The sequence below is a fragment of the Camponotus floridanus genome, unplaced genomic scaffold, assembly GCF_003227725.1.
Source record: "Camponotus floridanus strain SB8 unplaced genomic scaffold, Cflo_v7.5 scaffold1, whole genome shotgun sequence".
In the NCBI taxonomy this organism is placed as follows: Eukaryota; Metazoa; Arthropoda; class Insecta; order Hymenoptera; family Formicidae; genus Camponotus; species Camponotus floridanus.
The window spans coordinates 5155484-5172384 of NW_020229214.1; the positions used below are offsets into that span (position 1 = coordinate 5155484).

The 16901-nt window shown below is 39.9% G+C and overlaps 1 protein-coding gene across 2 annotated transcripts in view; it reads right to left on the bottom strand.

Annotated features, from left to right (window-relative positions):
* The window catches only part of LOC105256499 (semaphorin-5A), a 96747-nt gene that overhangs the window by 23273 nt on the left and 56573 nt on the right, over window positions 1–16901 (bottom strand). The gene's annotated exons all lie outside the window — the stretch shown is intronic.

The following is a 16901-nucleotide window of genomic DNA, read 5'->3' on the forward strand; positions in this document are numbered from 1 at the left end:
AGCACATGCAAAAGAATCCTCGAAACGCGGACCACCCTGCACGATGACGACTGGCGGCTCGTAGAGCACGATTTACTTCGATTCTTCTTGAAATTCTTTTCTTTTTTTCTTGACATCGCCAACGAGTCGGATAGGGAAGAAGCAACTTTATGTCCCGCGATGTCACGCCGTAATATTCCATACACGCCTCACACATGCACTCGACTACGTGTACTATCGAGGCGTAACGATCGACTTACAAGACTGCCTCGTAAAGCAGCCTTCGATCTTCATGCCAGAGAAGAGAGGCAAAGGGCAATGCGAAAATACGGAGGATGCTGAGAGAAGGAAAGGCCGCGAAGAACATGCCGAGCGTTCCTCCTTTGGTTAACGATCCGGGAGGATCCTTCCTCTTTCCTCTACAGCTCTCTCCCCTTGTTTTCTCCGTCCCTTTCCTGCCATTTCTCGCCTTTAATTCTCTACTCACGCTGTTTTCGCTTACGCTAACCACGCCCTGCGCATCTATCTTTACGAAAGCGCGACTTTACGATGCATTCTTTCAGGTAAATGAGTAATATGGAATGTAATGGATCTCGTAACAACTTCCTACAGCTTCCTTGATAGTCTCACGGAACGAATTAAACGAATTAAAAGATAGCGCCAATTTTTGATAGCTATTAATTAATGAAAAAATTGACGCTCTCTTTGTCTGAAAAATTTAATGTTCTTGAAACACACTTTCCTTCAATTTCCTTTCAATATATATATTCGAAACAATTAATTTTCGAGTTAGACCAGAGGAATGCAATTCATGCTACTCGAAACGTTACAATTTTGCGTCATTACTCATCCGTTGCGTTAAATAAAGCAACACTCCTGCCCGATCGGATATCACTTGGCGTCGCGGAATGAACGATGCGAAATATCAATTACTCGATGCTCATCATTTATCGCGAACACATCGTCGCCCGATCTCTCCGAGAGCGACTTGTAGCGATCCTTCAGCAGGTAGCGTTCTCACTCCGCTTTATCAATTTTCCGTCTTCCGCGCGCTGACGGGAATAATACAGCTCCGGGAGACGAAATTACATCGTTGTGAGGATGGAGCGATCGTGTCGTGCCGTGCTTACCTTGTACCACCTTGAGTACTGCCACCACTACCACCTTCAAGTGATCCCCAACGTACCGCTACTGCAAATGTGGACCACCGGGCTTGCTATGTTAATACGGATAATTACGTTATGCGAACTCTCTCTCTCTCTCTCTCTTTCATCACTGCAATCACGCACCACGTGTGCAGGCAAGGACGCAATTCTTTATTAAATTACCGCGATACAAAGCTTCGTCCGGCGACAACGTGCGATCAAAGCGAAATTGCTATATTAAATCTTTAGTGCATCAAAAGATTGAAGGATCTTCTCGAAAGTGTGATAATAAACGATAATAAAATTTTATACTGCATAAAATGTTTTTTCAAAAAGGTATAATACCTTCTTTCTTTCTCTATATAAAAAAATTCTCTAAATGAAAGAATAAAATAATATAATTAAATATAATATAATTAAATATAAAATAATATAATTAAAATTAAATATATAATTAAAATAATATAATACTATATAAAAATCAATGTAATGGAGCGTCGTACATTGGAACAATGGTGGACAGAATCCAACCATTAATAAAATGAAAAAAATTTAATAGGTATGCATTTCTCAAATGTATATACTATTAAGTACAAAAGTGAAGTGAAAAAACATAATTTTTATTAATAATTATAATATAAAACATGAGATAAAAAAGTGTATAATTATTGCACCTCAGAACCTTATTATTTATTTAGATTTTATAATAACCACTTAAGAACGCGTAATATTCTGTGCATTCTCTGGCCTTTTTTTTTTTGAATGATAATTAAAACTTCATGCATCATTAATGAAGATCGCACGAAAGTCTATAGCGCCACGCCTTATTTAATCGATTTAATTCTGTTTCCAATGATCGGATTAAATACATTGGCGCTTTAATGCCGCTTATGCCCCCGTGAAGCACGTGCTATTTCGTAAGAGTTAATCCCAGATCTACGGGAGATTCCGCCGAAGATCAAGATCCGAGATGACGGAGATTACGCGAGAAATATAAGTTACGACAAAGCGGCAAACTTGTAAACGATAAATTGCGGGATCTTGATAAAGTTCTCCTCTCCCTAGGAGCGAGGAAACGCGGGTGCGTGCGAATGCGTATCCTCGCTCCTAGGGAGAGGAGAACTTTATCAAGATCCCGCAATTTATCGTTTACAAGTTTGCCGCTTTGTCGTAACTTATATTTCTCGCGTAATCTCCGTCATCTCGGATCTTTGGCGGAATCTTCCGTAGATCTGGAACTCTTACGAAATAGCACGTGATTCACGGGGGGCACAAGCGACATTAAAGCGCCAATGTATTTAATCCATTCATCGAAAACAGAATTAAATCGATTAATTTCGCGGTTGGAAGGAGAGACTGCTTTTGCATAAAAGAGGCTCCTCGTGGAGCACGTATACAATTTCGTGCATCCTCGATGCATTTAATTATTTACTCGGTCAAAGATCAAAGAGACGAGTCACGCGTCGTATTAACGTATGTTGACGTACGTCGACTTCAAAGGGAAGAAATATCAGCATCCTCGCCGAGTATTATCACACAAGAGAGACGTAAGTGCCTTAAAAAATTTCCGAGATTTCACCGAGGTTTCTCCTGTTCGATCGTCGAATGTGCGTCGAACGTGTTCCGTACGCTTTCAGTCTGATCTCCAAAAAAAACTTATCTGTTTGTCTAAATCGGAATGTGCATTCGCGTAAGATCGATCGTTTCGGTGAGGCCTGGGTGGTCGGATGAGAAGTTGAACGATGGAAGGAACGTAACACCGTTATAACGTCGATGAGCGAGCTTCGGCTGATTGGCGGAATATTAATATTAATTGGCCCTCGTAGTCTTTATCGATACGCGATCTCTTAATTGCGTTCGCAGTCGTTGTACGTTCCTGTTGGCGTCCGAGTTGGCTCGTCGCCCAGCCGTCTAAGCCGTTATTTAGCTCCGATACAACTTACGTCAGCGAGCTGACCTTTTTATAAACCATAATGCCGGACAAATCGATTGCGCCTGCTGCGCGTAATGAGCCGAGAAGATTAGATAAATGAAAAGTTCAATGTTCGTGAAACAACAATGCAAAGTGCCACGTGTTATTTTTAACATCTTCCAACAAAGATACCAAGTATTATTGACCTTCTTCTATTCTAAAGAATAACGAATTTTCACCATTCATAAATTTAAGATAACTAATTTGAAGGAAAAATCTTAACGGTAAAAAGTGATTTTTATTGTCCAGTAGCCAATGAAAAATATAATATAAATTAATTAATAATATTTAATTTGATGATAATCCACAATTAATTCTCTTTTTATATTACAAAGATTTATATAAATTTATGCAATAGAGATAGTGTAGGATTTTCCAAATCTCATAGTATGTTGCTACAATTAATATTATAATAAAATATACTAATAAAATTATAATATTATAATATAAAATACACTGATATAAAATATACGCAAAGTTTTATTTTGAATATTTTATTACAATATTAATTGCAGCGCAATCTTTCAATTTCAATTTAAAAAAAAAAAACTTTTTTAAACGAGATCATGTATGCAGGAATTCCACCGTGTCAAAAGCTTAAAAAAATTTATGATACCTAAAGGATTAATATAGCCAGTCCACTGACCGCCGAGTCCCCTTTACAAGAGAACAATTTGGATGACGCAGATGGATCGCGCGCGTCGCGAAGAATCACTCCTTAATAAATCTCTTAATTTTAATGAATCTCCTTGAATGAGATCGTATAGAAGACCCTCGCCCTTTGCGAAGTCTCGCGAAATTTATGGTACCCCTAGAGGGTACCCTTAATGTTAATACGTACACCTGGTCTGTCGAGAATCTCCGTCGCAATTTAAGGGACGGCGCGACGTAGGTGGAGATGATCGCGTCGCGAACAATCATCGCGTGCGCATTATCAATGATCGCCACGCGATGCGAGCCCCGTCTCGTCCCATTATCCACGTGGCCGTTTAAGCGCACTTGGCTGCGACCACGTGGGTGGCTCGACTTTGTCCCGCGATAATCCCCGTCAATTTGCCCCTTCTGCCCCTTTTATCCCCGCCCTCTCTCGTCATTTTTTTTTCTTTCTCTTTCTCTCTCTCGCTCGGATATCCTCTGCAAAATTGCCCTCTGCAAATAAGGACGCGTCGACGGTCCCCGATCTTGCATAATGCCTTCGCGCGTGCAACCGTACACCTTCTCAAACTCCTCCGGTCCTTCCCTCCCTCCCCCCCCTTCTTCATCGTCCGTCTTCTCTCTTCTGCTTCCTCTACCTCGCGGATTTTTTTCTCTCGCGTTCACGCCGGCGGAGCAACACGTGGGTGGTTTCGCGGGGAACCGATAATTTTCGAAATTGGTCGCGAGGAGGCGGTAAAATGTGAAATCGCGCGTAAATCGTAAAGCCCGACCGTGCCGGGCGAATGAAGCGTGTCGCAACGAAAAAAAAAAAGAGATAGCTAGAGAGGAAAGAAAAAAAGAGAGAAAACGGAAAGGAACTTTCCATCTTTTATTTTTTTCTCTCTCGCGGGGAAAAGAGAAGATATTCCTCTCGTCGGAAACTCTTCGAAAACTCGAGCTAGCATGTATTACGAGCGATCGTAACGGATCCTCTGTAGGCGACAGGAGGCCGCGTGTATCCCATTTAGTCGCGTACGAGCTGCGAGCGATTTTACGATCATCCGCAATAAATTAGATGATTAACGAAGCGAGGTGCTGAAATTTACGGTCGTCTCGTTCGCGCTCGTAAAAATCGGCTGATATCGCGATATCGCCGCTATCGTTGCGAAATTGCGACAACCAGGAAAACCGTTGCCCGCTGCAATTGCGGTTGCATCCGTTTTACCTCGTATAATTTCGGGGCGGGAACGATCTCGGGTGATAGCGAGCGTAAGTGAGCTAATTATGGCATTATGTACACACGCGTACGAGGAGGACACGACGAGAACGATGCGTTCCACGAAGAGAACGCACGCTGTCGTACGTGCGTGTACCTAACGTACGTGCACGTTTCACGTTTATCTCCTCACCGGAGATATACCTTTCTTAATCGCGCGCAGATAAGACGCGACGGCTGTTTACTCGAGCCGCCACATGTCGGTTCCTCATGTCTCCGCGTTTAAAACGCGACGTCTTTAAGAAGGACAGAAAATTCGTTTCGTGGAATTTATTTTACTTTCTCGAGAGAATGAGAATTATTATTATAAATGTGGGATATAAGCTTGACACTGTATAAGATGTTGCTTTGATAGATTGATTCTTCAAATTCGCGATCAAAATTCCATTTTTGACATAATCAAGTCATTAAATAGCTATTAGTAGATTTTACTTTCCGTGGTTTCTGCACTTTTTTTCTTTACTTTTTTGGTTCCTCATGTCTCCACGTTTATAACGCGACGTCTTTACGAAGAAAGAGAATTCGTTTCGTGGAATTTATTTTCCTTTCTCGAGAGAATGAGAATTATTATTACAAATGTGGGATATAAGCTTGACATCACTGTATAAGATGTTGCTTCGATAGATTGATTCTTCAAATTCGATCAAAATTCCATTTTGGACATAATCAAGTCATTAGATAGCTATTAAGACTTCAACCTCCCGTGGATTCTGCACTTTTACTTTTTCCGTTTCTCATGTCTCCACGTTTATAACGCGACGTCTTCATGAAGAGAGAGAATTCGTTTCGTGGAATTTATTTTTCTTTCTTGAGAGAATGAGAATTATTATTACAAATGTGGATATAAGCTTGACACTGTATAAGATGTTGCTTCGATAGATTGATTCTTCAAATTCGATCAAAATTCCATTTTTGACATAATCAAGTCATTAGATAGCTATTAGACTTCAACCTCCCGTGGTTTCTGCACTTTTACTTTTTCCGTTCCTCATGTCTCCACGTTTATAACGCGACGTCTTTACGAAGGACAGAGAATTCGTTCGTGGAATTTATTTTCCTTTCTCGAGAGAATGAGAATTATTATTACAAATGTGGATATAAGCTTGACATCACTGTATAAGATGTTGATTCGATAGAGTGAGTCTTCAAATTCGCGATCAAAATTCCATTTTTGACATAATCAAGTCATTAGATAGCTATTAGACTTCAACCTCCCGTAGATTCTGCACTTTTACTTTTTCCGTTTCTCATGTCTCCACGTTTATAACGCGACGTCTTCATGAAGAGAGAGAATTCGTTTCGTGGAATTTATTTTTCTTTCTTGAGAGAATGAGAATTATTATTACAAATGTGGATATAAGCTTGACACTGTATAAGATGTTGCTTCGATAGATTGATTCTTCAAATTCGATCAAAATTCCATTTTTGACATAATCAAGTCATTAGATAGCTATTAGACTTCAACCTCCCGTGGTTTCTGCACTTTTACTTTTTCCGTTCCTCATGTCTCCACGTTTATAACGCGACGTCTTTACGAAGGACAGAGAATTCGTTTCGTGGAATTTATTTTCCTTTCTCGAGAGAATGAGAATTATTATTACAAATGTGGATATAAAGCTTGACATCACTGTATAAGATGTTGATTCGATAGAGTGAGTCTTCAAATTCGCGATCAAAATCCATTTTTGACATAATCAAGTCATTAGATAATTATTAGACTTCTATCTCCCGTGGCTTCTGCACTTTTAAGGCGCGACTCTCAAATTTTCGCGTTGTCATATTTACTGAAATATGAAGAATATGACGTAAGAATATGAGCGGGGTCAATGCAATAAGAGAATCGAGAGGCATTGCGACCGAACTCATAACGAAAAATTCCGCATTACGGGGATGGAATTTTCGCTGCACGTCCCGTGTGCATGCCAGAGTGCGCGTTTCGCTACGTTCAATATCCGGGATAATCGTATCACGTCTGAATTTCCCGTCTGTCCAATACGACTCAATCTCCGGCAGCGGGAGAAAAGCGAATCGCGAGATCGTCCTCGCCAGAGGAGATATCGTCTTTTCGACGTGCCGGATACTTTCTAAGAGGACGCTTCCGCGTATCCGAAGCGGTCCAATGAAATTTTCCTCAAACGATAATTTCTTCAATATCCTTCAATTTCTGCCGAGACTTTGTCACGTTTTCTACTATAATTTGCCAAGAGTCCGCGCAAACTGTGGCCTTAATAAGGCAAGTTTTTGTTTATAATATAACTTACCGAGAATTATTACGCAATCTTCTGTCGCGTAAAAAGTTCTTTTCTTAATCTCGAAATATGACGGATAAAAAAGGGAATCTTTCTCAAGCGATATTTTTTTTCTTGATGTCCTTATTTCTGATTTAAATCATGAGTCACGTTTCCTGCATAATTTGCCGAAATATCGTAAACTTTATCTTTAATAAGACAAGTTCTCTTATCTGAGAGGTGAAAATGTATGCCGTTTTTATTATACAATCTTTTTCTCTCTCTTTCGTCAAAAGAATATTTTTTAAATTTAAAATATAATTTAAATCAGCGCGTAGAGAGAAAAAGAGAGTTTTATGACTGAAAATTTCATTTTAAAAATATTCCGAATAAAGAAACCATTATAAATATCACTCTATCATCAAATATTACTTTTGTCTGTATGTCTATTTAACATTTTGAATACAAAATATTAATATTCTATTTTACGTTACTTTTCCATATTAAGAATTTACTTTATTAAGATAAAAAAATCATAAATAAAATGATACGAATAGAAGAAACAGAAAATGCTTGGACATTCTTGATCCTTGAGATTATTTTCATGGTAATCCAAATCCGCTGATTCTTTTATATTCGAGAATTCAAGGTTGCGTCGCGTTGCTAAAAATGCAAATAACATGCGTAAGAAACATTATCTCCCTTTTTTAATCTCTTCTTAAAGAGATGCACGAGTTATGGCAGCTCTCTCATCTGTGACTCATCTATCTAAAAAAACGACGAAGGCCAATGAATATTCTGTTAACTGTTTCAGCCTCCGTGAAATCTGAAGCATCATACAGAAGCATCATACAGACAGACGAAGTAGTTGATTTTTGCATAACAAAATATTAAGTTCCGCCTCGTGACATTGCTAATCCGCGTTCAAGACATCGTAAAAGATCTGCTTGTCATATTGGAAATGATCGAGTCAGTTATTAATCGCGTAAACACGGAGTATTTAGAGACTCGAGAGAACTTAATCTCGCATTAGGTATAAAATATAAATCTCGAAGCGAGATATAGGCTCGTAAAAATTCGCACGTTTAGCGCCAATGAAAAACTAATGGCTCTCTAAGGCCTTTCGAATTCCATCCTCTTGATAAAAATCGTACTGCGATAAGGAAGGAAAGCGCATACTTTCGCTCTTCTCGCTTCGCCTATCTTTTTCGCTCCTGTCAAAGGAATAACACTTAAAAACTTTCAGCATAGGCAAAATTTGTCTTTAGTATCTTTACCTAATGCTTCTTTCCCAAGAGGCATTAGGCTCCCATTAAATTTTCAGATACTATCGTGAAGGAAACTTAAAAGTCCTCGGAGAGAGGATACTTTTATTTTTGTCAGCGTTGTTTCGCTGACGTTCTCGTCTCACATATTCCCCGCTTAAAACTTCGTTTGCCATTACGATGCACATTCTCCTTAAATCCATCGTCGTATTTTACGACGTTACTCGTAAGTGATTTTACGCGCCTAACTGTAGTCGGATCCTCGAGTCGCAAATTTCTCTCTTGAGAAAATTTCCCTCCCACCGCCGCCTTCGACGGGACTTCAATTATCCCGCTGCGGCCTTCGAGATTGCTCGATATCGCGATTTGCGATTCAGAGAGCCGCTCATCAGGACGCAATCGGGAGGTAAGGCCGAAGAGACTAACGCATCGTAGAACGCATCTTGCGTAGAGTGCATCGCCTGCGCAACCGGTGTGCGACTAGCTCCTCATCTCTCCTCGCAACCTCGCTCTCTTTCTCGAGACTAACGCATTCGCACACACGAAGGCACCATGCGCGAGTGCATTCGCGATGCAAGACACCCTTATATGCTCGCGATAGTCCAAGCTGTGTATCGCGTCGTCCTTCTACCTCGCCTGCCTTTTCTTCGTCGTCTTCTTTTCGCGGAGAATCGATTCCGCAAAAGCGACTCCACGCATTTTTCCACGTACTACGCTGCGTGGACGTATGCGTGCGGTATACGTACACGAAGAAAATTACACGCACGTTTGTCCAAGTGGTCTATATGCTTATAAGAGAGTACGCGTGTGGGACGAGGGAGGCCCAGTTAGCATAACCTGATCTCGAAGGCCCCTCCGGTATCTTCCATCTCCTTCCTCTCCTTCCACGACTTTCCCTCCCTATCATCCGTTCTGAGCAAAGGAACATAAAAGAAGAAAGAACGAGGGAGGGAAGAAAGAGAGAGAAAGGAGAGACAAGAGATTGATGGCCAAGTAATGAAGCTACTATTCGCTCATTTTTGCGAAAAAAGAAGAAAGACGCAAAAGACAGGGCGAAAGAAATCAGCCAGAGAAACGGTCAATCGACTTGCGCATAGTGTTCTGAATTAAGTCGCCGGGTATATTCTCGCATAATTGCGAGGAGAAAAAATGTACCGCGTCGGAGAGCGTGAAACGTGCGTGCCACGTAAATAGCCTGTTTCCGGTGTTTCGATACAGCAGCAACACGAACACAACCAGTGTTACAGGTTAAACAAACATACATTTTCTCATGTCTGTACAAGAAAGATCTCGAGAACAGATCCAAGTTGTTAATTGAAGCCACTTAATTGTAATTAAATTACACAATTTAAAAGATTATCAAATTCCATCTGCACCGAAATTGTACTCTAAAATCCAGGATTAACGATAATTATTATATATATTATTCTACTTGACCTATAATGAAAATTATAATATACGTAATTAATATGCTAAAAGAAATTTTCGTCTAAAAATAAATAACATGAATCAATGTTCAACCCACTTCAGAGGTCTGACAGGTCTACGTGTTTTTCATCTACCTTTTCGCGTATGATGAAGCACGCTGTATATCGCTAAAAGTCGTCGTTTACGTGTATCTCGTGATCTTTGCAATTTTTATAGTTCACCGGTTGAAAATCCAATTGACATTTTTCCACGCAATGCGAGAGTAACGAGCCTGGCCGAGGTAAAAACGAGGCTCTTCGCCGACTTTACGATCGGAATCGGCGATCTTCGATCGCGACGAGAGGGATGAGGGTCCCTCTCATTGTGCACCAGATCGCCGATGAAAATGCGTTCCGGTTTCTCGGAACGTGAGCGCGGTGACTTTGCCGGGAATAAGAAAGAGGCAACAACAGAGCGGCGGCGACGACGACGACGACGACGACGACGATTGCAATAACTGCAGCTGCGACGGAGAGAGGGAGAGAGACACGATCGAGAAGGATGAAGGAGACGCAAGGAGAAAAAGCGGAAAGTCGATGAGCACCGTGGACTCGTTTGCGGAACCAGCGAGTTAGATAAGAAGAAGCGTGTACGTGGAGCAACGCGTTCTCGTCGATCGCTCCGGGGATCATTGACCGATTCGCAACTCCGTGATTCTGGAACGACGAGAGAAACTCCGAATCGTATTCCGGCGCCTCAGCGACGCCTTTAAGGGGAGAGGAAAGACACTTCGGTATTATTACACCTCTTTCATTTTACGTCGGTCGTCGAGCGATGAGACGAACCGCGAAATCGTAGAAAGAAATTGCACCGCGATAACTCCTTTGAAAAATTCCAAAGACTCGGCCAAGACGAGCGGTCGTAAATTTCATTCATCTTTATGCCGCTGTCGTTTCGCCGATCTCCGCCATCTCCGCCGTCTCGACCAATGGAAGGTCACCGGTGATAGGTGTACGTGCGGCTGACAAAATGAACCTCTCGAGATGGGGACGCATTCGCATATTTATAAGCGGGCGTCGTCCCGCGATCTCATTGTGCCTCGATCGTCAGGATGCCGGAGAGTTGCGAGATCTCGCTCGCGACATTGTAATTATGGACGAAATCTGCCACCTCCGGTGGCATCTCTTGTCCCTCCTTCTCGCTCTCTCTCTCTCTCTCTCTCGGTTGTTTTTTCTTTTTGATTTTTTTATTCCTTTTTTAATGGGCCGCTACGCATTGCGTGATGTGTTGCTCCCGGTGGCCGCTCTCCTTCCTCTCTTCTCGTCCTTCGCCTTCTCCTTCATATCCCGAAGATGCGTGACGCTAATGGACGCCTTTCACGAAACCCGCGTCACCCGCGATCGCGGTTCGCGAGAAATTATTTCCCCCGCCGCGATCTTTTCACTTTAACTTTGAGAAGCGTAAACCGAAGGTTCTTCCCCTCGGTAAGGAAGAGAGATTTCCGCTACGTGGGAAAGATATCCTTCTCGAAGATCTCTTTGCGCGATCCACATTAATCCTCTCCACAGAACGCTCGAAAACGCTTTTCGGTGTTCGCGACACTTATCCTTGAAAAGGCGAAGATGGATGACGCACAAGGTTGATTCGCTGTTCGCGAGATATTTGTCAAATTTATTAAGCGATCGCTCGCATATCATGATCATTACTCCAGAAAGGAAAAGAGAGAATGTATTTAATTGGATTTTAAAATTTTGTTTCGAAAAGAGCATTTAATGGATGAGGTTGCGATACACTTGCCCGCCATAAACCATGAAAATTTTCGTTATTCTGACAGTTCGTGACGCTAATGGGCGCCTTTACCGTCATATGTTCTCGTGGGACTCGACGCGGTCAAGGGTTCCCCATATAATTCTCGGGATTAAACCGCGGAATGTTTCTTGTCCGCGTGCAGATCGCCAGAAGCGGCAAAAGTCTTCGCGATGGAGAGCGTATCGATCGGTCTTTCAGCTTTATGTTTTTCTGCGATTCGCAACCAACTCTCAAGGCGGCTCAAGTCGCATCTCTTCGGTCTTAATTTCGCGGCTTAACAAATCCTGCGAATCGTAATTCTTATCGCAAGTCGTCGTAATCAAAGAGATTTGATCTTTTTGGAAGCTATCGAAGGAAGAGAATAGATCGAAATATAAAATCGAAGATTAATATTGCGTTAATTAATTATATTATTATTAATCAAAGATTAATAATACGTAGATTCTAGAATCGCTTTTATAGCTCGATCTCTTCATGTTCTTAAAAAAAAATAGTTTTTCAAATAATACTATTAAATCTTCATCGATCGCTTGTAATCCTGCAATAATTGACGTTCCATAACTTTCTTCCTACAGTTCGAAGCGCTGCGAGAGGAGTTCCTGGTGATCGTTTTTACGTCGACTCCAGACGTCGTCGCAGCATTCCATTCTGTCAGATTCAAGCTGGATCCTCGTATCGTCTATGCAAGAACAAACCTCATCGATGCATTGTTCGCGAATACATCGCGTTTCGCTCCCCTCGTCGCGAAGGGCTTTCGCTCTAAAAACGCAGACATTTCTGAGATACAGCACGCTTTTAAATCAATAATCCGCGTCATAAACTTAATTGCGGTGATCTGTTAATAGCGCATCTCGATACGCAATCGCCAGTTATGGCGCACGCACCATAATCATGCATAAATATTTGCTTCTCGAAATATCTATGATTTTTTATAATTATGAAAAATTTTCGTTTAATTCAATAAAATAAAATCTGAAAGATATTGTAACAAAAAATTTGAGAACAAATCGCACATAAAGCATTTTATTTCAAGACTGCTACAGAAAGAAAAGAATCATTACTGTCACAAATCTAAAAAAAAAAAAAAAACAGAAAAATGATAAATTCTAAAAAAATAATTCATCTTAATAATTAAGGATATGGTTCGAATAATTAAAAATTAAATCGAAATTGGCACATAAGAACCACAGCGCGGTAGTTGGAGCACAGAGAAGAAATAACACTTCCTTCTTTTTTAATATTAGTTTATTACAAAACTCAAACTTTTGTAATAAACTAATATTAAAAAAGAAGGACATGTTGTTTCTCTTCTCTGCAACTTCCAACTATTGCGCTGTGGCTCTTATGTGCCAACTTCGATTTAATGTTTAAAATAATTCATTTCAAGTATGTCGCTTAAAATGATTTTTGCAGTCGAAAATTATTCGCGCTTTTATTCCCGGAGCTCCGAATTTTTATTATCTTCGAATCATATGTATATTTTGAATGTCAAAATCGATGCTGTATTCGATGTGACAGTCAAAACTCAAGTGCGACGCGGAGTTTGCCAGGAACAGCGGGGGTCTTCGACCTCTCTTTGCGGGCTCGCCCAAAGAATGCATCGCACGTACGCGGCTTGTTCTTGCGTAGGTAGCGTGCGCGGCTTCTTTACTTTAGAGAAAACCACCGGTTGCCATCCAGCTCGTAAACGTGTTAGATGATTCGAACCTTACCCCGTTGCTTTACCGACGTGGAAAATGGTACGACACGACGATGGACAGGTATCCAAACGGAGGAAGCGCGTCTTCCTCCTGGAGACGCAAAAGGAAGCCCGTCATCCGCGGTCCATAAATGTAGAAATCATCGTATAATATACGCGACTTTCCTACGTTATTATAGACTTTCCATGTTATAATACATTATATTATACGAAAAGAAAAATGAGGTAGCGCCAGAGATGTTTATCAAGACGCATTGAAGGTTCGCTAATTAACACTAAGATCGGAAATGATTAGCGTCACATTCGCAACTGGTCAGAAATTTTTCACGCCCGACCTTTGATCTAGATTAGAATATATTTTACACCGTGTGTTATTATAACGTGTCACATGAAGTTTAGTATAATTACAAATTAATATACAAGCTGGAGATTTATTAGCATTTATATGCCCGGATAACATAACCGCTCGCAAATTTGCCGCCTTATCTGCCTAAGCAATCCACTCAGCGTGAAAACGAACATACTTAACACGTTTCAGCTTACTCCGTCGACGAGTGGACAAGCTGAGAACCAGATTACGCATGGCGATTAATTAAGTGGCGTAATTGGTTACAGCAAAGTCGGTCGCTTCAAAGTCTGCGACGCCTCCGTCGTTGGATTTTGAAGATTAAGGATGATTGCTAAAGAACGACAAGTATCTGACCAAGTTTTTAATATCAATAACGAAATTTTATTACCTTCGTATCAAAAATTACATTATTAGAATTAAATTTATAAAACATAATTTTAAAAAATTTTTTATAATTTTCGTCAAAAATTGATGAATTTTCTAATTGTACAGTTTCACAAGAGCACGTGTAATATTTGTTCCACATAATATTTAAAGCCGGGTAATAATAAACACAATTTTAATTAACACAATTTTCGTTTTCGATAAAAATCATAGAAATTATTCCAGATCATAAAAATGGATGATTTATTCCGCGCGGGATTCCATCAACTTTCTACTATGTGTAATTATATCAAAATGACGTTTCTCAATAAGTTAAAGTCCCCGATAAATATTAACGTAGTCCGCGTAATATCTCAGCAAGTTATTCAGCGACAGAAAATTTGCGTATTCGCGATGGAAAGAAAAATCGCTACTCGCTTAGGCGCCACCTCGATATGAAAATTTCAATATAAATATAGCGTTGACATTCTCTCTCTCTCTCTCTTTCGGTGTACGCGGTACTGATCGGAAATTGATCCAAAGATAGATCGCGGTTGGCTGAAAATAGCTCGGAGATTTATGTACGTAGTAATAAAGCACGGGACAGTCTCTACTGGTTTACGCCCGAAGCACGCAGATTGGCAGATAAATGCCCAAGTTGTCGGCGGTTACACGCCGGTTCCCCCCATGAAAACGTGATGAATGTGTTTATACGCAACGAGTCTAGGCATTTTTTCAAACGAGCGCGCTTGTTCATTAACGGCGTTGAACTCGTTAAACCACTAAATCCTAAGAATCTCAGGATCTCCCGGTATACTCTTCGCTGATCGATCGATCTCGCGGTTGTCGAATCGCGAAAAGGCGTTGTAATTATTTACGAGATGTAAGAAGTCGACGGGTCAACATGTATCGCGATGATCATTTATCGGATCGATCGATTAAACGCTACGCAAGATTACCAAAGGGAAAAAGACTGTACTCGATCGCAAAAGGCTTTATACTCGCCACCGACAGCGAGTCGTTTATGGAGAGAAAGCGAAAATTAGCGAGAAAAAAGTATGTATCGTCTCGCGTTTGCAGCCATGTTTAATGAAAAAGATTACTTTTTAGTTTTTATTCCTATCGAGAGTCTTCTTTTTATCTCTGTGAGAGAGATCTATAGTAATTACAATAATAATAAATTATTGCATATCGATTCATAGATATTTTTACAATGTATCATTCATCCAGAGACGCGTATTTCATCTTTGAAAAATTTTTTCGTGAAAAATTCCATCGTGATTATAACGTCTAAATGTTTCACGTATAAAAACAACTTTGAACGTTCTTACACTCATCGAGGTAGTTTTATTTCCGACGCGTAACATCTCCTCTTTTACGGATATCCATCGCGAACGCAAGAAAATGTAACGTGCGGTAATGTCGCCCGTTGGAAAAATCGTCGAAGGGGAACGAGAGCAAGAACTCTCATACGGGTGAGAGTAAACGAAAAATATGCTCGCCTAAAGCAATAAATGGAACGCTCGTTAATTTTACGAGCGCGCGGCTTTGCAATGATTGTGACGCTATCAATTCGTGAGGAAAGTTTATGGCGTTGTATTTTCGAGATATGTCAGTCTGTGGCCTGGCCATTCTTAACAGAAAACAAAATAAGGGAGAATCTTTAGTTCTTTTAAATTTGAATTCCTGGTGTCAACCTTCATTCAATTTGTACGCTGAATCGGAAAAATGAATGGAATAAAATAAAAATCAAATTGAATGATTTAAATTCGATGATTTAGGGATAATGAGTCAGCCAGTCTGTCCATTCTTTACAGAAATGAAAAAGAAAATAAGGAAGAATCTTTGGTTCTTTTAAATTTGAATTCCTGATGTCAACCTTCAATTTGCATGCTGAATCGAGGAAATGATGAATGTAATAAAATAAAAATCAAATTGAATGATTTAAATTCGATGATTTAGGGATAATAAATCAGCCAGTCTGTAGTCTGTCCATTCTTTACAGAAATGAAAAAGAAAATAAGGAAGAATCTTTGGTTCTTTTAAATTTGAATCCCTGGTGTCAACTTCCAATTTGCACATTGAAGTGGAAAAATGATGAATGAAATAAAATAAAAATCAAATTGAATGATTTAAATTCGATGATTTAGGGATAATAAATCAGCCAGTCTGTAGTCTGTCCATTCTTTACAGAAATGAAAAAGAAAATAAGGAAGAATCTTTGGTTCTTTTAAATTTGAATCCCTGGTGTCAACTTCCAATTTGCACATTGAAGTGGAAAAATGATGAATGAAATAAAATAAAAATCAAATTGAATGATTTAAATTCGATGATTTAGGGATAATAAGTCAGCCAGTCTGTAGTCTGTCCATTCTTTACAGAAATCGAAAAGAAAATAAGGGACAATTTTTAATTCTTTTAAATTTGAATTCCTGGTGTCAACTTCCAATTTGCACATTGAAGTGGGAAAACGATGAATAAAATCAAATAAAAATCAAATTGAATTTAAATTCGATGATTTAGGGATAATAAGTCAACCAGTCTGTGATCTGGCTATTCTTCACAGAAATGGAAAAGAAAATAGGAGACAATCTTTAATTCTTTTAAATTTGAATTCCTGATGTCAGCTTTCAATTTGAACGCTGAATCGGGAAGATAATGAATGCAATAAAATAAAAATTAAATTGAATTGATTTAGGGACAAAAGTGGATTTTTCGTGATAAACCATTCCACAATTCAATGTAAAAATGTTTCTATTTTCACTGATTACAT